Raw genomic sequence first — 25,268 nt, 5'->3', positions numbered from 1 at the left:
TGATAATCATAACCATCTCATGAGTTTTTGAGAGGATTAAAGTCAAGAGTACATGGCAAAGACCCGTTTCTACACCTGGAATACTGTAGGCTTGACCAGTCATCCCTGGCACCTTACATACAAAAGAGCTTCTGTGTCATGGGTAGTCATTACTATTGTAAATACTACCGAGAACAAAATTTAAAATCTTTCCCTTTTGTTTCTTCTATGCAAGATGGATGGAGAAAACCTGAACATCATATTTTTACACATTGCACCTTATTTCTGTTTTAACCAGCTCCACAGTCTTTTCTTGACCTTCTATACTTGAATTTATACGTCTTCTCTACTTGAATATATACTAGAACATATATATAAAACATTTCTTTTTCTTTTTTTTTAATTTTTTTTTTCAAAGTTTATTTATTTTTGGGACAGAGAGAGACAGAGCATGAACGGGGGAGGGGCAGAGAGAGAGGGAGACACAGAATCGGAAACAGGCTCCAGGCTCTGAGCCATCAGCCCAGAGCCCGACGCGGGGCTTGAACTCACGGACCGCGAGATCGTGACCTGGCCGAAGTCGGACGCTCAACCGACTGCGCCACCCAGGCGCCCCTGAAACATTTCTTTTTCTAAATGTTCCTTTTCTGAAGATATGGCTATATTTTTCCAGCCTTCCCTGATAAATGTCTGCATTCTCTTTGGTAATGGATTACCCCAGGAACTTCTTGTCTCCCTGTTTTGCTATGTTTTACCATCACCAGCTGTCAACTGGACAACTCCATATGAAGAATAACTGCATGTGAATACTGCATATTGAACACTAAATTCATTGTGTCTTTCCTCATCAGCCCTCCTTCCCTTGCATTCTTCCTTCCGTATTCCTACTCCTAGTGGATGGCTTGACTAGACACTTGATTTTCTAATTATACATCTTGGAGGCTTTCTTGATGTCCCATTTTTCTATCTTGCTATATCTCACTGATCCAGTTCAATTCTCTATCCAGCTCAACACCCAATTTTTCTCTGATACTACCCTTTACACATTTTTCCATCATATGACAAGATGATTCTTTCCTCCACATTTGTATTCATGTTGTTTTCTCCATCCAAATGTTCTCTGAACAAGCTACAGTTTCAAAGCTCAGTGACAATTTCAACCTTTCCATGAGGTCTTATTTCTTGGCAAGCCATTTGGACTTTGTGCCATCAGCTCTCTTACTTTCTGATATAATAGCATCATGTATATGCTTTGTCTTCTTTGAGGAGATCAATGGAAGGCAGGTAGGCTCTGTGTCAGATGCCCCAGATTTCTTCTTAGTGCCTTAACATATCAGTTTCCTTTTCTATAAAATGAAGTTAATGTAATACTAAGAAGTCATTGATATAATTACATAAAATAATGTAACTAACACTTCTTTTACTGAAAATTGGCACCGACATAATAGTTTCTTTCATTACGATTTTCAATTTCTATTTGCTATGGCCTAAACCAAAAGGAGTTACCTACGTTGTTTGTTTAAAAATTGCTTGTTTATTGACTGTTTGGATCTGATATTTAAAAAGACATTTATTGCTTCATCTAATGAAGAATATTTAATGTTTCTGATGAAGGATACATCAAGTCAGTTATAGGTTTATGATTTTTTGTATTAAACTTAGAAGTAACTTAGAAAATGACAACCTTGAATAAATGCCTGTGTTTACATGAAAATGAACTTAAGAGTAAAACCAAGCAAGAAGAGACTAAACTAGAACTTGGCCTATAGTCCAGCCATATTGGTCAACTTCTATAATCTCTCAGGTGTCTTTGCCTCTGACTTTCCCTGCTTTGATCCCTGCAATGCCCAACCTGGAGGTAAATCTTCTAAAAATACCATTCTCATCATGTTGCTTTCTTGCTTAGAAATCTTTAGCATCTCTCCATGACTTAATGAATCAAGACCCTAATTCTTTGTCGGAAATTCATGGTTTTACATAATCTGGGCCCAATTTATGTACCCAACTTCATCATCTATTATTCTAGCAGATGTGATCCATAAAATCTTTCTATCTTACATATTCAATAGTTTATGACCTAGGATCTGACACTTAACAATGCCTCTAGGGCCATCTAAATAATGTCTTCTTTGGGATGGTTAGGTGGCTCAGTGGGTTAAGTGTCCAACTCTTGATTTCAGCTCAGGTCATGATCTCGTGGTTCATGAGACTGATCCCCACATCAAGCTCTGCGGTGGCAGCATAGAGCCTGCTTAGGATTCTCTCTCTCCCTCTCTGCCCTTCCCCAGGTTGTGTGCACATACTTTATTTCTCTCTAAAATAAATAAACATTTAAAATACATACATACATACATACATACATAAAGTTTTCTTTACTGAAAACTTCCTTAACTATAAGAATCCATATTATTAGTACCTGAATTAATCTCAAATCAAAATACACTCATTGTTGCTTAGAAAGTGTCAAGCTCTATGACAGAAACTTTGAGGAGAATAAAGACGAATTAGTTACACTCTTTGACTTCAGTCTATTACTAAGTTCAATGAAACCCATAGAATGTGTTTCGAAAATAGAGGAAAGAAAATGTAAGGCACATGGCGTGTGTGTGTGTGTGTGTGTGTGTGTGTGTGTGTGTGTGTATTGGGGGTGTGCTCAGAAAATGTTTTCAAGATGAGTTGATATTTAAACTGTGCTTGGAAGAAAAACTGTCCTAAAGACACAATAAACAAAATGTCTAGGACCCATGATACTTCTAGGAGTCCATAGATAAAATACTTTTACTTATTTTAATATCATAACAATTTAATATAACAGTAATGAATATATAATAACAAACTCAGCCAGGATTGTGCTTGTTTTTATACAAATAGAATAATTTTTAATATTTTGATGGTGGAAGGAGCCCCTGAAGACAAAGTGACTTGGGTTCTCAAAAGTTACATTGTCACCGTGCCTAGAAGAATAGATGTGATATGAATGGGTGGAGATGGAAAGAGGAAAACATATGAGTAAAGGTCATGTTGTAGGAAAAAATACGGTATATGTAGGAAATTCCTGCAAAAAGAGTGTTTATTTAAATATGACTAGTGATGGCTAAGAGATATAGGACAATAGGTAAATACAGAATGTGGAATGGATCCATATTATGGAAGCCATTATTCATGGCAATTTTAAAGAGATTTGAACTTGTTGATGTTTATATAAAACGTTGTCTAATAGGGGAGTGACATGATAACAGTTTTCTATATCTAGTGCATTCATTCAACAAATATTTACTAAGCATCTAAGATGTGCTAGACATTTTGCTAAGTACTAGGCATACAGTAGTATAAGAGGGAGTCCCTGTCATTATGTAGCCAACATTCTAATGAATTCCAGAGACAATAAATACACAAATTATCAAATAAATAATAATTTCCCAAAGTGATAAGTGCTTTGAAGACAGTAGAGGAGGAGAACAAATAGAATAAACACAGAATACTGTTGTAGTTGAGAGGGTCAGGATTCTAAGCTGGAGGAACATAGCAAAGAGAAGACCAAGTTCAAATAACTGGTAGTTGACAAATCTATAATGAGGTTGTATGACTGGATTGAGTGTATCAGAGAATGAATTCAATCAGAGAATGAATGCATGGAATGAGGTTGGGAAGGAAGTTTACATTTTTGCACTTGGTTATAAAACATTTTGTGTCCTTGTGTGCCTATCCTTTTTAATAGTTTTTTACATTTATTTTTAATTCATACTAACTTATTTCTTTTTTATTTCTCTGTAAAATGGCGTTTTGAATCATTTTTGGAATGCAATGGTGTGCTTAAAATTCTCTTCTATTCTGTGCAACATCTATCAGTGAGTGAGATTACGAAAGGCATTCAATAAACATTTGTATGACTGGTTTGTTAGACAGCAGATATATTCAGATATCATATGAAATTCCACTTAAAGGAGCCAAGAATTCACTTTGGTCTTAGATAAAATAAATTGTCATTTAGTTTACAGAGTCCTATGAACATCTAAAATAAAATAAGAAGTATCGCATGATGCTTTAAGTAATATTGGCCTTCTTCTTTGATAAATTCCTGTAGTACTGTTACAAGAGCACATCAGGGTCCATTATTCAATTTGGAATCTTATTTATTGTCATGGTAAACCAAGAAAAATGCTATCTAAATGCAAAACTTAGAGATTATTTTTGGAAGTTCCAGCATATATGCATATAGTTTCCCTCAATGTCTCCAAAAAATTTTAGCAAAATTAAATGAAAGCAAAAATTCAATTTAAAAGAAAGATTCCATTAATTGATATAAGCTTTGGAAGATTCAAGAAGCTGTGTTCAGAGTAAGCACCAATCTACATTTATGGAATAGTAAAGGAAAACAATATTATATAATTGTAAAATAAGGATGCAACAAGTCTCATAGATTTTGGTATATTCTGTATTCTATATATTCTGTGTTCTGTATATTCTGTATGCTATAATGTCTCTAGATAAAACAATTTACTAAGGACTGGAGCATAATATATTTGTCATAATCATTGATCTTAACTGCTGCAACCTTTGGAGGGATTATTGGAATCTTACATTTTATTTCAATTTTTGTTAATAGAATTAGTCTCATCCCACTTGTAAATGAAAGGTTGATTACAGGGAGTTTATATTTGTGATGGGCTTGGCTTTTGAGAGTGATGAATAAATATTAATAATATTGTATTTGGGTAACAATCTTCAAAGGATTAAACAAATGGGAATTAATCCCTCAATTAGTCTTCCTTCAATTAAAACTGATAACTCCCATTCTCCAAGAGAGCAAAGTGAGTCAAAGAAACTTAATCCTTTGATTCTGTGTGAATTTCATCACTTTCCAAAGAAACATTAAGCTGTAGTTTAGAAGAATGGGGATTTTAAAGTGCAAATAGATTTATGACCCTTGAAGTTAGAGTGATTTATTATTAATTACCTTCCTCTTATCCTTAAGTGTACATCAAGGCATCACTCCTGTGCTAAAATCCAAAGAATGTTTATATTAGATCTTCATTTATAATCAAGTTTTGTAGACTTAATTTGGGAATTTTATTACATAAATATGTATAGACCATTCAATTTAGCCACGTATTTTTGAGTATAATATCATAGGTAGCAAGTTTAGAAAGGATTAATGTGCAAGACAGAATTCTGTATGGGAAAACACTTTCTTAATTTTGTCCACTTGGGGCTTATATATGACCTTCTAGTCCAGGAATTTATATTGAAATATATATTTGCACGTATTCTGGTAATATGTGCACCTAGGGTTTCATGGAAGGCTTAGGATTTTTTAGAAAATAATATGGTTTAGAATCACTGCACCCCATATTTTAGGAGAACAACATAGAATTTACAATAAACTCTAAAACCTATATGGTAGTATCTGATATGAATTTCTAATTCCTTCACATTTAGGATTAGTGGCCTGCTGGGGACCACCTGTACCAGTACTGATAACAGAATGATCCTATCAGAGTGAGCTTTCCAGGTTTGGGTCCGTGATATCCTTTTCATAACACTTCTGTGGTTTGTGCTGAGATAGCTTCCTGATGCTGCATAGCTAATTACAAATCATAACTTTTACTCTTATCTTGTTAACACTGAGTGTTGCTGAATGATTCTGCAGTTGTAACTTTTTTTTTAATTTTTTTTAACGTTTATTTATTTTTGAGACAGAGAGAGACAGAGCATGAACGGGGGAGGGTCAGAGAGAGAGGGAGACACAGAATCGGAAGCAGGCTCCAGGCTCTGAGCTGTCAGCACAGAGCCGACGCGGGGCTCGAACTCACAAACTGCGAGATCATGACTTGAGCCGAAGTCGACCGCTTAACCGACTGAGCCACCCAGGCTCCCCAGTTGTAACTTTTTAAAAATGTTTTTATCTCAAAACAATCTCAAACTTAAAAAATGTTAAGAATCATCCAAATAGCATTTTCCTGGGCGATTTGAGCGTGAGAGGCTAACACGATGCTCCATCATCCCTGCACACTTTACTATAGAACGAAGATATTCTCTTATATAAGCCTAAGACAACTACCCAGGAAATTTATATTGATACATTACTACCATATAATCCTTGGATTCCATTCAAGTTTTTCAAATGGTCTCAATAATGTTCTCTGTAAGAAAAGGATCCAGTCCGGAATCATGCATGCTATTTAGCTGTCATAATCCTTTAAACAACTTCAGTCTGGAATAGTTCTGTGGTCTTTCTGAGACTTTCACAACCATGACATTTTTGAAGATTATAGACATTATTTTCCAGAATTCTTTCAGTTGGATTTTCTCACGTTTCCCCATGATTAAATTTAGGTTTTCAACTTGAGCAGACATACCACAAAAGCGACTCTGCATTATTCTCTTTCATCCTGTTAGGTGACACATGGGTTTGTTCCGTTACTGATGATGTTAACTTTGATCACTTGTTTTTGGTGGTATCTTGCAGGCTTCTTATCATAAAGTTACTTTTTCCCCCTTTATAATTAAGTATTTTATTGGAACAAGTATTTGAGGCTGGGTAAATATCTCATTTTTCGTTAAATCTTCAATTTATTCATTTATTTAAATCAGTGTGGATTGATAGATTCGTGTTTTATTTAATAAGTTGCAGTCCAATATCCTCATTATTTACTTTAATGTTAAACTTGTCCAAGACTTAGTCACTGGGTCTCCTTTGAAGGCACTTTTTTGTCCCTTGGACATTTCTCCATCATTTTTTGAGAATTTCTTTCTTTCTGACACATGATTGTCCAGGTTCACATTGCAATATTCCTGCCCAGTAATAGATTGAGTTACTTGTCCAAGGAGTTCTACTTTCCTTAAGTGGACAGTGATATTTAGAAACTAAGATCTGGGTGCTAGGTGTTCTCATTACTATTGGAGGTTGCTGGTTCCAAGCTGCTCAGTGGAAAAAGGTAGGAAATATATTTATATATGTTACATATACACACACAAATATATTTTATTATTTTTACATATGCATATTTATTTAGGTGTGGGGGTAGAGATATATGTTTACATATAGATTTATACTTACATCCATATGTACTTTATCTATCTAGAATATGAAGAGTTCACATTAATATCTCCACTTTAAATGCAACAACATAGAGTTCATTCTAGTTTTTGCCCCTTCGCTATTTGTAACTCCTTAGTCTGACACTGAGAAACTAGGCTCTTACTATCCTTAATATCATTTATTTTATCAATTACCCTTATGTATCTAATCATTGCCACACCTAACCTGGATGTCCAGCTAGAATATACTTGAGATGATTACAACCTTAGCTGACATCTGCCTAAAACTACCTATATGGCTGCAAGTGAGAACCACCCAGTTAGATCCAATAAACTCACAGAATCATGAGAGATAATGATACATTATTGTTTGAAACGACCAAGTTGTGTTGTGGTTTCTTATGCAACCATAGATAATCAGAAAAATGAGATCAGCAGGACAGAAAAGAAGGACAGCAAGTACCAAAGCACCTAAGAAAATTACCTAACAGAAATTTGGAGGACGATAAGTATCTTCTCATTTTACATCACAGCTTTGCCTAGAAGTAGCCCTAATACTATCTAGAGGGCAATACGGACATATTCAACTACTTGAACTATCAGGTTTACAAATGATTTCATAGGAATTGTGACTGCATGATCTACACAAAGCAAGATTCGTAAAGACAGATTAAAATAAGAAATGTAGAACTAGTTTTGTCTTCTTAATTCTCTAAAGTATCTTGAAAGGTCAATTAAATTGTACCTCATTTTTCTTATCTCGAAGGTCCTTTTTTAATCTGTGTATTTTGCCTTCCAAGGAGCTGCACTATAAGGTTACATAGAGAGTCTTAAAAAATCATGAATGAAGAAACCACACAGAAATTTAGTTTTCCCTCAAACATCTTTTAATCCCCATCTTGTTTTAACAGTAGAATCTATTCTACTGCAGCTTGCCTTCTCTTTGTGGCTTGGCCTGCTTCTATTCTTGGATGTTTGGAAGGCCAATATATTGCAAATTTATTGCCAAATGAAACTTTGAGCTTTGCAAAAGATACAGAATTCCATGGAGACCATGAGAAGGATATTAGAGAAATACTTAGATCTCATGTGAAGTCATTGGCAAATAAGCAATAAACAATGGGAGAAGAAAATGTTAACAAAAATAAGGATAGGCAGGGGTTTCAAAAGAGAATGATTGTTAAAAATCAAAGACTTAAGAGAGAGCTTTGCAAAGAATGATTAAGCATGTGTGTATTTGCAAGAATAATCCTCCTTATTATCATACTGAAAAAAAAAACACATTTTGTGCAGATATGATATCATGCAATAGTACAAGTTTGTCAGTAAATTGCACCAAGAAGAAAACAATGTTCTTTGTCTTTTCTAAAACTTGAACCATGTTTGCAATTGTAAACTAAATTTAGTTAAATATTAGATTATATTTAATCACATTTTTATAACTTTGGTTTTATTTTTCAAAATAAAGTTCCAATCACAATCTTTTCCTCTATTTTTACAAATGAAATTGTAGTGTCAATTTAATGTTTATTCATTTCAAGTGCCTTTTCTCCCTATATTAAACATATTAATCATCCCCAGATGAGGAAGTAAAACTCCAGATTAGTAGCCTCCAGATTAGTAAGAAATAATTTTTTGGATAATGGTTTTCATTATCAGTTAAGGGAAGATATTTTCTTAAGTAACTCAGAGCTGGCAAGCAATGGGTAAATAGACTTTAATATAATAAGTTCAGGTATTAGTTTACATGAAATAAACAACACTAAGATAATGGAAAACTTCTCTCAGGAAAGGATATATTCAAAGGAAATTTTGCATTTGATTTTAGATATTTTAAGAGAATACTAAATACAGCACAAAATGTTAAATCCCACAGTCTTTTTATTCTCCTTTCATTCATCCAGGCATTTGGTTGAAAATAAGTGATTTCATCCAGGCAGTTGGTTGAAAATAAGTGATTTCAAATGAATTTTAGGCACAGAATTCTTTTCCCTTTTCTTCCCTTTATCCCTTCCCTTTTCCCACATTCTTTCTGCCTTAAATTCTTTTTCTCTGGAGCTTACAAGAAAGGCATATATATAAAACATATACAAGTATACAGCTGTAGTTGAATCAAGGGTTCCAAACCCAAAGTCAATTTATCCAGTCTCCATATACCCTCTTGCTGTGTTGGCATCTGGGATTCTTCCATGATTCCCTAAGAATTAAGCTAAAGATGACTTGAAGCCACTGGACTATCTTCAGTGTTCTATCAGTTTAGAATCCACAATTCTATCAGTCAGATGATTAATTATGGCACTATGTGGTCATATTTTACAGTGTCTGTATCATAGTGTTTGCCGTTCTTTTAGAAATTCCTTCCTGTGGTGGGAAATAATTGTCAGATTTGTACTACATGGCTCTTCAGTGTTTGTTCTTATCAACTGAATGAAAAGAAACAAATGGCCTAAGAAAGGTCAATAAGGTTTAACTCCTAGGAATATGTTACATGGATCAAAGATGTTATTTTGATGTGGAATGGTCAATCGAATGAAGATACACAATCAGCTGTGTAGTAGACATTTTAGACTATTCCAAAAGCTGGAGAGAAGGAAGAAGGGAGAGGGAGAAAAGGAGAAAGGGAGAGGGAAAGGGAAAGTGGGGGGGGGAGAGAGAGAGGAATAATACACAAATTCAGAGACAGGTAAAATTTTACTGCTAACTAATTTCCTAATGGCTTTTGAGTTCCCGGTACCATTTCTTTATAGTCTTGAGTACCCAGGACTGTGAAATTTTCTTTTATGTTTCATAGACATACACATATATAGATATAGATATTCGTTATTGAAATAAATTAAGTTTACTTGAAACCAAGGAAATTTTGATGGGCATACAGGCTTAAATTGGAAACAAGAGCCCCCCAGTAAGTAGTCTAAAGCATTTGTTATATATTTCAGTATATATAGAGAATACTTAAAATTGTTTATCTTTTGACTTATATATATTATACTTCCAAGGGTATTCCTTAAATGAATGAGCAGAGAATACAAATATTTTTGCACAATTTCACATAGCATTATTTATAACATCAAAACTGGAAGCAAGTTTAGCATCGAACAGTAGACTAGTAGCTAATAAAGAATGGAAGAGTCACGTAATAAGCAATTATGTAGCCATTTCAAATGTTTTCTAAGAACATTTAACATAGGCTGTCACATTATACAACCCTAGGAGGTGTGTCATAGTCTATGTAAATGATGTCCTTTAGGCTTTTGCAGTGTCCAGATGATACTTGTATACACAATACATGGCATATTAACGATATATTAAACATTAAGCCAGGTTTGACATTATGTTACTGTCAAATAAAAAAACGAAGTAGCATTCACACAAAACTCTTTGGTATAATCCCAAATATGTAATTTATAGATTTAAATGAATATATATACTATTCATTTAGATAGATTATAGAGATATATGTCAAATTATTATAAATTATCTCTGGATGTCGGAATTATGAATGATTTTTTTAAATTTTAACATTTTCTTTTTTTTCTATAATGAATGCATATTGTTGGAATCAGAAAAAAATGATAATTATAATTTTAATGCTGCTATCTGTTGGCCTGTTAAACATCAAACACTGGGTTTATAAATAACAAAATCTTCTATTATATACCACATCTAATGTGCTCAGGTATCACCTTCATGGCAATTCTGTGGCTATGCTTTACATTAACACTCAACTATTAATTTTATTTTATTATTCAATACTATCTGAGATATCCACTTTATTTATGAATTGCTAAACTGGGCACTTTTCTCTAATAAGGATCTGACTAGACTTAAATACACTGAGAAACAAACTCACGTTTACTATGGTCAATGATTTTGTTGACATAATATATAATTATTATTTTGCAAGTTCCTAAACTATAGGAAAGGCAGAATTCTCCAGGAATTTTCCAAATCAGTAATAGGCTTTGATTTCTCTACACTATAAATGGATTTAACCTCTAGATGTACTGGTTTTCCCATTTGCAAATTGATGATATATAAGCTTGCCTAAATGTCCTCTGGGGATATGATAAAGATTGGTGTAATTTAAACTCACAGGAAACATTAGATTTAACTATGGCATAAACAGGTAAACAAATTTGTGAAATGTTTTAATACCTTTACAGAAAGGGACATATTAAAGAGGTCTGGGGACACTTGACAAAATATTGACAATAGTAAAGTCCCACTGTGGCGGAAAAAGTGACCTAGCTCACACATTGAATACGTGTATCTTCTACCCAACACAACATAATTTTCCAGTGAGTTTCAAAGAAGGACCACAAGCAACCTTAATATGAGAACTGAACTGTGTGGGGCCAACCAGTCAGTTAGAACCTAATCCTAACAAGCAAGTGGTCACAACTTGGGTCCACACCCAAGCACCATGCCAATATCAAAGGATGCATTCCTGTTGTCAGTCTGCTCTCTCACCTTAAAGGTACTAGTCAAAGAAATACTAACCATGTATTATTAAGCTCCAGTCCTATGTGCCCACTCATGGTTTTAGTATTCTACATATATTATTTCTAATCTCCAGAAAACTCTTTAAGTAGATTTTCTTATCTCCATTATACAGAAGAGGAAACAGAAGCACATAGATTTTAAGTGATTTGCCCAAGGTCATTCAGTTAGTTGGGGTTGACTCAGCATTCAAATTCAAGGGTGTGAAACACAAATTGTTCTTATACTTTGATGCTTCCTTCCTGTTACTGAGATTGTAAGTGTTGAGACCCTCAATGTTAATGAAAATATATGTCTTATCTAGAAGACAACTCATAGATGGCCAATAGCTTATTTCTGTTTGTGGATATGATATGATATGATATGATATGATATGATATGATATGATACTATATAATACTGCTTTCAAATAGCTTCCAAGATTTATTATTTTTCAAGTGATTTGTATTATCTATTACCGTATAACAAGTTACTTTAAAATGTAGCAGCTTAAAACAGCAAACATTTATACTCTCATGGTGTATGTGCATCAGAAATCCAAGCATGGCTTAGCTGGCTGCCTCTGGCTTAAAGTCTTTCATGACATTGCATCAAACTGTCAGCTTGAAGCTATGGTCTTATCTGAAGGCCTAATTGGTTTGGAGAATGAGGAGAAGATTTGCTTCCAATTTCACTTGTGTGGTCCCTCACCAGGTGGGCCTCAAGTCTCGTCACTGGCTCCACCCAGATAAGTGATCCAAAAGAGAGTAAGACAAAGCATCAAACACCAAAAACACAGTCTTTTGTAACTTAATCTCAGAAGTGAGATTCCATCTCTTCTGCTGTATTCACTTCATTAAAAGTGAATCAGTAAGTTCAGTTTATACTTAAGGAGAAGAGGTTGCATCTTATACTAGAAGATGAGGATCACTGGGGACTACCTTAAAAACTACCTATCACATGATCTAACACAATTGCCCAGACAATAGAAAATTATGATATCTACTTACAAGTTTTCTATAACTCCAGAATTGTTGTAGTCAGGACTCTAATATTAACTAACAGAATGCCAATGTAATCTGGCTTAAGCAAATATAGGATATTTATCAGGTAATTCAAAAGCTATGTATGGGTCAAGCTTCTGACAGACTGCATTGAATGTTTGAATATTAGCAGGTACCTGTCTGTCTTGTCTCTTCTCTCTCTGGCCTTATTTTCTTCTGAGTGCCTTTATTTTCTGGCAGGCTCACTCCACATTGTGTAAAGGTTAATTCTAGTGACCCTGGGGGGAACATGATATATAGTGGCCACTATCTTTTTGCAGAGGCCAAACAAAGTTTTTCATTGGTTCTCTGAATAATTAGGACTATGGCATGTGCCATCCCTGGTGTGGGGTTGTGGCTACCCTCATATGAATCATATGAACAAAGTGTTTTAGGGAAATTTGGTTCTAAAAAGTAAAAGGTTACAAGAATGAGGGGTCATTTTATGGGAAGACAAACATTTTAAAAATATCTAAAGAAATAAAGAAAAATAATCACAATGTTATAGGCTGAATCGTGACCCCTGCCCCCACAAATTTATATGTTGAAATCCCAACACCCAAATGACTATATTTAAAAATAGGGCCCTTATGGAGGTGATTAATGTAAAATGAGGTCATAAGGCTGGGACTTGAATCCCCTTGTCATCTACAAAAAATCCTGAAGTTGTCAGTATTGTATTTGTTTCCTGGGTCTCCCATAACAAATTACTACAAACCAGGTGACTTAAAACAAGGGACCAGAAGTCTGAAGTCAAGTTGTTGGCAATGTTGTTACCTTCCAGAGTACTATTCACAGACAGGTAATTACAAACAACCTGTTAAATTGGACTGAATAGGAATTACAGGAAATTCCTTAATGGAAAAGAAAATATTTTGTCAATAAAATTTTCTATATAGAGTTCAAATGTAAGCCTCAAAGATTCCTTAATGTAGTATAATTTGTAATAATATCATAAAACAAATCTTTGTTAACTTTATTGAATTTTTTAAAATTTATGACATAAGAACAAAAAAAGTCTTTCAACAATTATAACTAAGTATATTAGTTTTCTAGAGCTACTATAAGAAATTGCCATAAAGTACGTGGCTTAAAACAGTGGAAATCTATTCTTTCATGGTTCTAGAGGCTTGAAGTATGAAATCTAGGTGTCAGCAGGTGCCTGTTATCCCCAAAGTTTCTCTGGGAGAGTCTTTCTAGCATTGCTTGCTGGCTATTCTTGGCTTGCAGATGTATCACTCCAATCTGTGCCTTTTTCATCACATGTTTTCTGTATGTGTCAATATCCAAATTTCCCTTCTCTTATAGGGACAGCAGTAACTGGATTTAGGGTCCACCCTAATCCAGCATGAATCCATTTGAACTTGATTAATCTGCAAAGACCCTATTTCCAAACAAGATCACATGGACAAATACTGAGGTAGGATTTTAACATATCTTCTTGAGGAATACAATTCAACCCGCAGTACTAGGTCTTAAGATTCTTTAAATAAATTACATTAGAAAGAAAAAGAACATTAGACTCCCTTATTTCACTTTATTGGTTTCTATGAATAAACAAGAATAATTTATAGGAGGAAAGTTAAAAATCATAATTTTGTTAGGACTCCCACTGTACTAATCTAGTATTTCATGAATAAATCTCACATTGTAATTGGTTTCTGATTAAAAATGTACTGTCTACATAAACTATTAAAACTTACTTACCCACCTTCAAATTCATACTTACCAAATGATCTTTTCTTCAACTAGTGCATAGTCTGTAACTTTGGCATGGGAGTCACATGCTTAATATCACTCCACTGTGCTGAAGAGATCTGTTTAAACAAATCACAAAGCTGTGATACAGGACAGAACACCAAGGCAAAAACATTTCAGCTTCTTCTATTTAAAGTCATCATGGTATTTAAGAATGCAGGCAAACTACAGGTTGCTTCAAGTTTTAGATCATCATTCTCCCACAAACCTTCAAATCATGTTCTAGGTAAGAGCTCTGAAATTCCAGCGTTCACAGTGACGTTGCACCTGCATGTAGAATTCTCTACCTTCCCTGATTCGGCAGCTATTCTAGAACTGAGGATCCACATTTTGTTACTTTTCCTTCAGCAAGACCAACAGTCTCTGATAATATTTCTCCAGGTTCTGTAAATTTGGGCTAAATTTTCAACATGTTAAATTAAAATGTTTTTGTTTCTTCATTTAAAATATCCAGAGAAAATTTTACATTTTTTTGTGTGTAAAAATGGAGCAAGTAGGTGTTATGTAATGGGATGATTATTATCTTTCTTAAATTCTCTTATTTCCCCCACTTTCATAGCCTGAGTACCCCAGAAAAGAGTCTGAACCAAAATGTATATATTAATGCTCTTTAGTAGGGGTGAAACATTATGTGCAAGGGCAGTGAGAGTGAAGGAAAAAGGGAAATGAGGCAGGAGTGAGGAGGAGAAATGAATCCAGTTGTCTGTGATTTTATAAGAAAATTCAGTCGGTTATTATTTAGTCATATGGGATATCTCTGGACAAGCTTCATGTCTCTTAGGTGGGCATGGGGTTTGGGGAAAAGAGTAATTCATCTGATGGTTCTACTATTTATCACTGGTCACATCTGCTCCAGGGTCTATGAAGTCCCCACACTCCTGGGTTGTATGATCTAGCTTTTCTACAGAACAACAGAGAAACCATACCCTTTACAGCTTTGACCCGGCCAGTGGTTTGGAGACAGTGGTCACTACCAGTTGGGGGGTTCTTGATCTATAGTGATGATGGCAGAAGTTGGACTTTATCATCCCCAGAACTGTGTATTTCAAAGCTAGGGCTGCTCAGGCCAAGAACAAAGTCAGGAAGTTGAGGTCTGGAGAGTACATGTCAGTGCAGCCTATTGGGCAGTACATAACTGGGTCTACACACAGCTGGGTTGATCTTTAAAGGTCATTTATTCCAAATGTGACTTTAAAATTATGAGGAGATATTTTCATCTTCAGTTAAAATGGAGTAATAAAGACTGAATTTACCCTCCCATTTGAGACAATTCCCCCAGAAGGCAAAGTATATAAAACAACAGTTTTCAAGATACACAGTGTCAGATGATGAAGGAGAGTGCGACCTGAGAAATAGGAAACAAAAAGGTGAGCCTAACAAATGCTTCCTTAAGACTTTCTGGGCTAAGGGGCGCCTAGGGTGGCTCAGCTGGTTAAAGCATTGGACTCTTAGTTTCAGCTCAGGTCATGATCTCAGGGTTCATGGGTTTAAACCCTGCATTGGTTTCTGTGCTGATTGCACAAAGCCTGCTTGGGATTCTCTCTCTTCCTCTCTGTCCCCTGTCCCTCCCCCCCACCCACAACTTATGCTCTCTTTCTCTCTCTCAAAATAAATAAATAAACTTTAAAAAAAAGTTTCTAGGCTAAGAGAGATCCAGTAGGAGCCTAGTGTATGAAGGACATGGAACTGTGTGTGTAAACTGAGGTAGCTAGAATTTGCAGTGCAGAGTATCAGGAAGAAGAGAGCAAGAGAGAGAGAGAGAGAGAGCGAGCGAGCATGCTCCAGGAAGATACCCCTTGAGTATGTGACTGGATACTAACACATGCATGGAGACTACTCCAGGCTGAGGGAAGAACCATCTGATAGTTTTAGAAGTAACAATGCCTAGCACTCACACAGGACTTGGAGTAATGTCTGTTGCCACCAGCTGAATTGGAAAACCTCATGATGAAAGGGCACTGGGTAAACAAGAGACTTCCCTTAATAGTGGGAATCTTTAGCCTTACCTAGAATTGGTCTGATTCTAACAAATATAAAATCAAAACCCAAAAAGAACAGGGGCACCTGGGTGGCTCAGTCAGTTGAGCGACTGACTTCAGCTCAGGTCATGATCTCATGGTTTGTGAGTTCGAGCCCCATCAGGCTCTGTGCTGACAGCTCAGAGCCTGGAGCCTGCTTTTGATTCTGTGTCTCCCTCTCTCTCTCTGCCCCTCCCCTGCTCATACTCTGTCTCTCTCTGTCTCAGAAATAAATAAACATTAAAACAATTTTTTTAAGAAAAAAAATTTAAAAAGACCCAAAAAGAACAAACTGCAAGTAACTTTTAAATGCACCATAGAACAAACCTCATGAATATTTGTATAAAAACAAAACGATCCAGAACTCAATAGAGTAAAATTCATGACTGGCAAAAACAAAAAACAAACAAAAATACCCCCCAAACCATTATACCCTTGCAAAGCAATAATAAAATATAAGCCACATTGAGGAGAAAAAAAACCCCAATAAATTGAAACTGGACTAGAACTAATAAAATGTTAAAATCAACAAATGAGGACATTGATACTGTTAGTACAACTATATTACATATGTTCAAAGAGTTGAGAAGAGGCATGGAAGATATAAATCCACCCAATTTGAAATTCTAAACATAAAAAGTTTGATGTGTGAGATGAAAAAAAAATCTGAATGCGATTAAGCAAGTTAGGAGACATTAAAAAGGAAATATTTTAGAATGGTTAAACTTGAAAATGTTGACCACACCAAATGTTGATAACGAAGTAGAGAAACTGGATATCTCGTGAACTGCTTATGGGAATGTCCAATAATATAACTACTTTGAGAGATTGACAGTTTCTTAATCTGTTTAACATATGTGTGCAATATAATCTAGTCACTCCACTCTTCAGCCTTTTCCCAAAGAAAATGAAAGCCTACATCCCTACAAAGAATTGGGCACAAGTTCACACAATAGCTTTATTTGTAATATTCCACTAAAAAGACCAAAATGCCTATCAACAGGTTAATGGGTTGGCAAACTTTGGTATGTCCATGTAATGGATACTTGTCAGCAAGAAAAAGGAACGAACTATTGATATATGCTACAAAATGGATGAATATTAACATCGTTATGCTGAGTGGTAGAATCGAGACAAGAAAGCATACATACAGTATGATTCCAGTTATATAAAATTCTAGAACATAAAAACTAATCTATAGTGACAGAAAGCCTATTAGTTGTTGCTTCGAGAAGGGGGAGGAGGGACAGAGAAGGTTGAGTGGGAATGACTGCAAGGATCCGTTGGTGGGTATTGATATACTCATGATCTTGATTGTGGTGATGGTTCACGGTAGGTACACATGAAAACTAATCAAATTGTATACTTTTAATATGTGCAGTATATTGTGTGGTGTTAAAAAAAAAAAGAGGAACCTGGAGAACAAAGGTTTTACAGGGAGTCATAGGTAGAACTATTAAAGTCATATTTCCTTTTTCTATAATGCATTTCCTTTATTCTTAAAAGTATTTGAAAACAACATTGATTATTAGATGTAGTGTCATGTGTAAATGCAATCCATAATAATTTACAGTTCTGTCCTACTTCTTCCAAAATCAAAGCACAACTGCAACTGTTATTCACACGGATGTTGAAAGGCTGGGAGTCCACATGTTGATGGAGCCACCATAGCCATGGTTACAATATTGCTTATTGTGGACTCCGTGACAACAAAGGATGTGCGATGAAAATTCACTAGTCTATACAGTAATATGCACTTCACACAGTGTTTGGAGTTTCTCACATTTTATCTTAGAGCCACCTGCAAGCTCATTAAACACAGATATCTGGGACCCATTACCAGTTTCTGACTGAGTAGGTCTGGTAGGGGGCTGAAAATTTTACATCTCTACCAAACTTACAGATGATGCTGATGAAGTTGCTCGAGGGACCACACTTTAAGAATCACTAAGATAAATGCCCTAGACAAAAAGACAAGGAATCCCTTCATGCAGTTGAATTTAATTATTCATTTGGGTTTGGATTTAAATATGTCCAGGTGGCAGAGAGCAAGCAAGCATCTGAGCAGCCCAGGGGAAATACCCCTGTCAGATGCTCATCCGTCCTTTCCTGTTTCCTGGATCCATTTAGCTCACCACAAACCTATTTTGTAGGTGTAGGAGTCACACACAGATCTTTCTACTTTTCAAATTTAAAATGTTTAATGGTAGTCAAAGGTAGCACCGTGTGCAGTTGAATCCTCGCAGAACCAATGAAGATCATTGTCCACTTGTAAGTTCAACAAGGTGTTTAAACGCCTGTCCTATGTCACACTCTGTGTTAGGTACTTGATATTCAGTGGTGAGCAAGTTGGGCACGGTCTTTACCTCTTGGAAATTCCTGTCTATTGGAAAAATTGTCATTATATCAATAATCATCCAAATAAAAGAGCACAATTATGACAAATGTACAGAAGGAGAGCTGTAAATATTATTGACAAAAATAATGTTCCTGTGAAGACAATACATGTAATTCTATAACTTGATTGGATCTGTATCTGCCTCCAATTCTAATGATAATTTCTGATATAGTTTGCACTGGTCAATTCTAGCAGACAATTTTAAAGCGTATGGCACTCCACCTCCCATTTACATTTTCATTGCCTTTGGTTTTATCCCTGAATTTGTATCTTCTTTCTCTTGTAAGTTGATTTAACTTCTACCTTTTATTACTTTTATATTTTTAGAAGTTATGGTGTCAGTTTATTTAATGTTTATCTTTTCTTTGACTGATTTCATCTCAACCAAAATAGATCTCTTGTTTAATTTGTTATTGTACATTTGGAAGAGAATCAGATTTTCTGAGCTTCACTAAATTACTTCTTCTTTTACAAGACAAATGCTTCACAGGAGACCTGAATGTGAGTATTCAATAAATACTTTTCCTCCATTTCCCAATTTTTTCCCTTTATTCTTGCATGCACAGTAAGCTTGTGAAATTCATGAATGATAACTCTCAAAATTTTCTTGAAACCTGAAATTTAAGTATACCACAATGTTTGCATAAGCTTCTAGCTTTCACCTAAATGCCAGTATAGTTCCTCTTCTTATCATCTCACCTTTTAAACTTACATGAAGAGTTTTATGCAATGCAATTTTCACATTAAAAGGAAATTTTTAATTCCTTCTGAAGGTTACCGTGTAACTAATGATGAACAGAAAAAAAATCAAAGTTGCCTCGGGAAGTAAGTGGGGAACAGTTGACCAAATTGGTGCTTTTTTTTCGTTTTCTCAGGTCTCAGGACATTTAGAACTTTACAGCATCAGAGCTGAGGGCCAAACTCTCAGGGATCACAGCTTTGACAACATAATTGCCTGGGACATTCAAGGCTAGGCTCTATCACCAGCTGAGTGACTCACCAGCTCATGTAGAATACATGAGATTTAAATTTGTGACGGAGCAAAACTTCAAATAACTCCAAATTATGAATGCTAGGGTTGCTTGGGAATTGTTCATTCTGTCTTCCAGCATTTGTAAAATATTTATTCAACAAATTATAAGATCGTGGCCAGTGATGAATACCAAGCCTCTATACTTCATGTTCTATAATTATGCCAAGTTGTATAAAATCATAGACCTCAAGATCCTATGACATTATTTACAACTTGTTTCTTATTTCTCTGATAGCTACAATACCATTTTAGATCCTTATCCCATTCATCCATTTAAGCATTTTTGACATCTACTATGATGTAAGCACTTTGCCTACTTCTTCATACAATAGGCTCTACTCACTTAAAAAGCCTATAGTTTGGGTAGAAAGAAACACAAACAGACCATTACAATAAAATGTGAAGAGTACTGTATCACAGGGAAGCCCAGAAAAGAGGAAGAAAGACACATCAAGTTTATGAGGTTTAATCCAGTAAGTTTTCCCATTGATTTTCCTCTCATTCTGAACATGGTTCATGAAATAACATCCTAAACATGTCCAGAGTCAGCAAGTACCACCCAGCATCTGTGTTTTAGGCCCCACTGCAGCTTTCATTATTAGCAGATCTGACACTTGCCTGTTCTAGTAAGTTATGATGGTTTCTATCAGGACATAGAAAATAGATGTGAAAATAGATGTGATAGACTTGGAATAGAATTTAGTCATGGGAAAAATGTCTGTTTTAGGTTAAAATATCATATCAAATAAATAGTTGCTAGGTGACAACACAGTGTGATTCATATTCTGCAAATGATATAGCTGTAAAAAAAATAAAACTTAGTTTTTTTTAAAGCATTTTCTCATATTGTCTAACAATGCTAGGTCGGGGACTTTTTAAAAAATTTTTTTTAATGTTTATTTTGGCACAGAGAGAGACAGAGCATGAGTGGGGGATGGGCAGAGAAGAGGGAGACACAGAATCCAAAGCAAGCTCCAGGCTCTGAGCTGTCAGCACAGAACCCCACATGGGGATCAAACTCACAGACTGTGAGATCATGACCTGAGCCGAAGTCAGACGCTTAACCAACTGAGCCACCCAGGCACCCCTAGGTTGGGGACTTCTAATACTGTAGGACAAACACATTGACCATTAAATTTTTATTTCAGGAGGGAGCTACTGATACCCAAAGTCCCTGCTGAGACACGGTAGGGTTTTATGATGTGAGATTTGAGGTAGATTTTCCCACGACTTCCATCGTCTCAACTTACTCCAAAAAGGAAAAATAAAAACCTGTATTAAATGAAAGCCCAAAGAATTATTAGAATTGTATGGTTCCAAACAGGGCAAGAGAGTAATATAAGTAATGGGAACATATGTCAGTAGAAACTTACTTTCTCTTTTCCAAAGATAGTGTGCCCCTGTAGGGAGAGACTATCATTTATTCTTTGGGCTGGCAATACTTAATTCTCTGTTCTGTACTTGGTAGGCACTACATAAACATTCGGCAATGATTATAAAAATAATGAAGATGAAGTTATTTTAATTTTAAATTAAGTTAAATTCTAGGAAGGTTTTGTAATAAAAGTAAATTTAATATTTCTCCCAGCTCTATTCTTTGTTCTTTAGGACATTTCATAAGTATGTCTTGCCTGTTCAGAATGACACTATGCATTATTCTCAAAGGCATGAATTTTTTCAATCTCTGGAGTCATATTGATTTGGAATAAACATGTCCTTAAAATTCTAATTTAATGTTCTCAGAAAATTTTGCCATTATGGAAGTCACTTTCATATGTTCCTGTGAGAGTCAAGGGAGAGATTTGAATTTCTACTTGATTTCTTGCTTCTATTCAATTTCCTATCTAAGGTGTCAAATTTATCTCTCACTTGTGACTTTCATAGGAAGATATGAGGGCTCCAATGGCAGAAGGGAAAGGACTATATTTATAATTGTCAGTATTTTTATAGCAACAAGCTGCTGGATCAACAAAAGATAATACAGATTGAGCCATTTATATTCTTACAGCTATAATTTAATTTTACGTGGGAGCAATACATAACTTTTCTTTTATGTTTACTTAGCTATCTGTGTCTTGGAGCCCCTTTTTTGCCTTTGAATTGCCAGTTATCCTAATACTGTTTTTATCTTTTATTTTCTGTGAAAGCAGAAGAAAAATTTTTAAGTGTAATGACTATAAAAGGAAATGACACCTTATAAAAGGCATTGTTAAAATGAAGTACTAAATGTCAAGATTCTTAAAGCACAGGAGAAAATTTACATTAGTTTCTAATTATACTCTATCAGCAAATTAAAAAAATACAGAGTCTAAAACTGGAATAAGTCTACAAGTGAATCAAAATTGCATTTAAAATGTCTTTTCTTTACCAGATGATCAAAGTACCTATTTTTTTTTTTCTGTGTGAAATGCCACCTGTTCTATACAGCTTTCCTGATTGGTTGAAAATGAAATTGAAAATTCTGTGCTTTTTCACATCCACCTCAATCATATCTTTTCATTTTGCATTTTGTAGTTTCTCATAATTTCTCTTTTAATAATCAGTTTCTTATCCATCTAGATGTACATGTCCTGTGACAGTCTTTGAAGAAAATACATACGCTATTGTAGTAGATTGAATGCTGCTATTACATTAGGTAATCACCCACTCTGCTTCTCTATTTTCCTTAAGAGTTCATGAAAGCAAAAGGAAGGCAAATCTCCTTATTGACCAAAAATTACACTAACAATTCAACAGACGAACTTCAACAGATGATGAGCAAAGGTGAAATCATATAATTTTGATTAATCCTTCCATTTCAAAGCAAGTTTGACTAAATGTGTAGTCATATTGATGATAAAATCTGTTTTGTTTGATTATTTCCAGTTGCTAATTAATAAACTGTGGAGTTTAAAAAATAGAGGGGACTATAAATTAAACATTGAGCTACATTCCTGACTTTGTACATGACCATGAGAATGTCAACTCTCAACTATCCTCAGGTGAGTTATGAAGAAAGAAGCCTCTAGAATTTTCTGAAGATTGAAAGCAATAATCCCTCCAACAGTTTTTTTTAGAAAGTCAAAAGAGCATAAAATTGATATGCAAGCTAGATATAATGACTTATTTCAAACTACTACATAGAGACACTGGTTAATTAAGCTATGTTTAATTGGAATTTGATTATTACCATGAAGATGAGTATTATTTTTTTCATGTGTCACTAAGACCATATGTTTTCAATAAACTCTTTGAGACTCACCTTAACAGTTACCGCATGAGAACAAAGAAAAAAATAAGTTTCATTTCTGTATTTCTCTACTTAGAATTATTGAGGAGAAAGGCCAATGGCCACATCAAAATATAGTTCTTTGAGGTAAGTACCTTAGCATTGTCAGCACAACATGAAAGATTTAAGATTTCTGCAACAGGAACTAAAATGGGCATTTTGTCACACAATACCGATATGCCATTTCAGTTGGAATGCATAGAAGTAAAGCATTAAACACACCAGATAACCTTATGAAACTATAGTCTCATATCTAAGTTAAAATCATGCAAGAGTATCCATAAAACTTGTACTTCTAAAATTCTAGAAAAGGATTTATCTTGTTTTTTCATTATTTAAAAAAATTTTCTTTTATATTTATTTATTTTTGAGAGACAGAGGGAGACAGAGCGCGAGCGGGGCAGGGGCAGAGAGAGAAGGAGACACAGAATCCGAAGCAGGCTCCAGGCTCCAAGTTGTTAGCACAGAGCCTGACATGGGGTTTGAACATGAACCGTGAGATCATGACCTGAGCTGAAGTCGGATGCTCACCTGACTGAGCCAGCCAGGCACCTGTCTTTTTATTTTTAATGTTTATTTATTTTGGAGAGAGAGGGGAGGGAGGAGCAGAGAGAGGATAATGTATGTCATTTTTAAGATCCCACTATATGAATATGCATTCCCTATCCCACTGCCCCACCATCTTTCTAGTATAGTATGCACACTACGTTAGCAGGAACAAATATTCCTTCCTTTGGATCTTCTCTTCAACACTCTGGACATTTTAAAATAACAATTTGTCTTCTATAAGACAAGTCATCAACTAAAATATACAGATATAAATAATCTATTTATAGACAGGCTAATTATATCAATCCAAATAGAACCAAAATTCCTTCATATTTGGACTTGTCCATTGGCAAATAAATGTAAGAAGCTGGCCAAAGTATAATTTAATCCCAATGGGACTGCTATTTAAGGAAAACAAAACAAAAATTCTTAACTTTAACCAATTCTCTTCTATACTCCCCTCTGGGCACATAAATAATAAAAACAACTAATCCCATAGGGATAAATCCATGTCCCCTCCCCAACTTCTTCTTCCTCTTCAATTAGGGACAAAACAACTAAGTAGTACAGTTTGAATATAAACTTGCCAGTATTTCTAAAATGTTACATAAGAAAATTGTCACTAGTATATTAAGAAGAATTCTAACTTGGTACAACAAAATCCACAGAGAGCAAGAAGTCAGGCCTAGAGGGAAAATGAAAGGTCAAAGAGTTGGTTCCAAAAAATCTTCCAACTCTAATGAAATAGTTTGTATTACACAAGGTCTCCAGTCAAAAGCTACTATAAAACCTCAGTCTAAAAATTTTCAGCTTATTTAGGCATTAGAGAGCAATTAAAGCAGCCATGATTAGAGGTACAGATCAAAAAGAGAATGGAAACACACTAAAGGGAACTATACTTGTTTAGCTGCTTTCTCCCATTGAAACATTTACTATTATTTGCCATTTCATAGCGGGAGGCTCAGAGTTTAAGCAGAAAGTCTGTCTAGAGTGTTTGTCAAACTTGGGATGTGGTAAAAATATAATGGCTAAAAAGGTAGGTCAGACCCAAACGAACAAGATCTAGAGAAAATGACTTTGTAAGGAATTGAGGACAACCTTTTTTTTCCTTGAGTCATTTGTCAAGCATTAATATTTCAAGGTGTAAGAGACTGAAGAACTAAGAAGGAAACAGGTTAGAAGGCAAAAAAAAAAAAAAAAAAAAAAAAACCTTTTAGCAGTCTCACAGCACCAAAAGAACACAAATTGGCAATTAGAATCTTCCAAGAAAGAGAGGCAATGGTAAAACTCAAATTTTGCAGGAATATGGGCAAAGTAAAAATATTACAGCTTCTACAAAGCTTCAAACCAGTTCTCAAACTTTATTAATCTTAGCTTAGACTGAGAGAATCTGCCCTTATACTAACTACTCACTAGAATAATTAAATATTCTTTGATAAAGATAATGTCATATAGAGCTTCCTGTCTTGGCAGTCTTTTATATACAATGTTTAGAATTCAAAACAAATCTACAATAGTACCAAATGATCAAAAAACAAGAGAAGGAATAAGTACTAGAAACAGATCCACAGATGATCTAGATAGTGAAATGATAAAACAGAAATGTAAAAATAATTGTAATCAATATGTTCAATAAAATAGATGACAAAATAGTTTCAAAAAGCATAAGAATATATATATAATATATAACATATAACATATA

At 34.8% G+C, this 25,268-nt stretch overlaps 1 long non-coding RNA gene across 6 annotated transcripts in view; it reads left to right on the top strand.

Moving 5' to 3' along the window:
* LOC115523473 overlaps positions 1 to 25,268 on the top strand; it is a 108,663-nt gene that overhangs the window by 15,173 nt on the left and 68,222 nt on the right. For 3 of the 6 annotated variants that reach the window (XR_003971752.1, XR_003971756.1, XR_003971749.2), the window contains exons 2-3: positions 22,420 to 22,512; positions 22,615 to 22,730. This is a non-coding gene — a long non-coding RNA (uncharacterized LOC115523473). Of the gene's footprint in view, positions 1 to 5,418; positions 5,492 to 5,894; positions 6,918 to 16,549; positions 19,218 to 22,419; positions 22,513 to 22,614; positions 22,731 to 25,268 lie in introns of those variants that run through there. The other 3 variants (XR_003971751.2, XR_003971754.2, XR_003971750.2) reach the window with 3 other exon arrangements.

Source organism: Lynx canadensis, chromosome C2, assembly GCF_007474595.2.
Source record: "Lynx canadensis isolate LIC74 chromosome C2, mLynCan4.pri.v2, whole genome shotgun sequence".
NCBI lineage: Eukaryota > Metazoa > Chordata > Mammalia > Carnivora > Felidae > Lynx > Lynx canadensis.
This window is presented reverse-complemented; position numbering and strand designations above follow the sequence as displayed.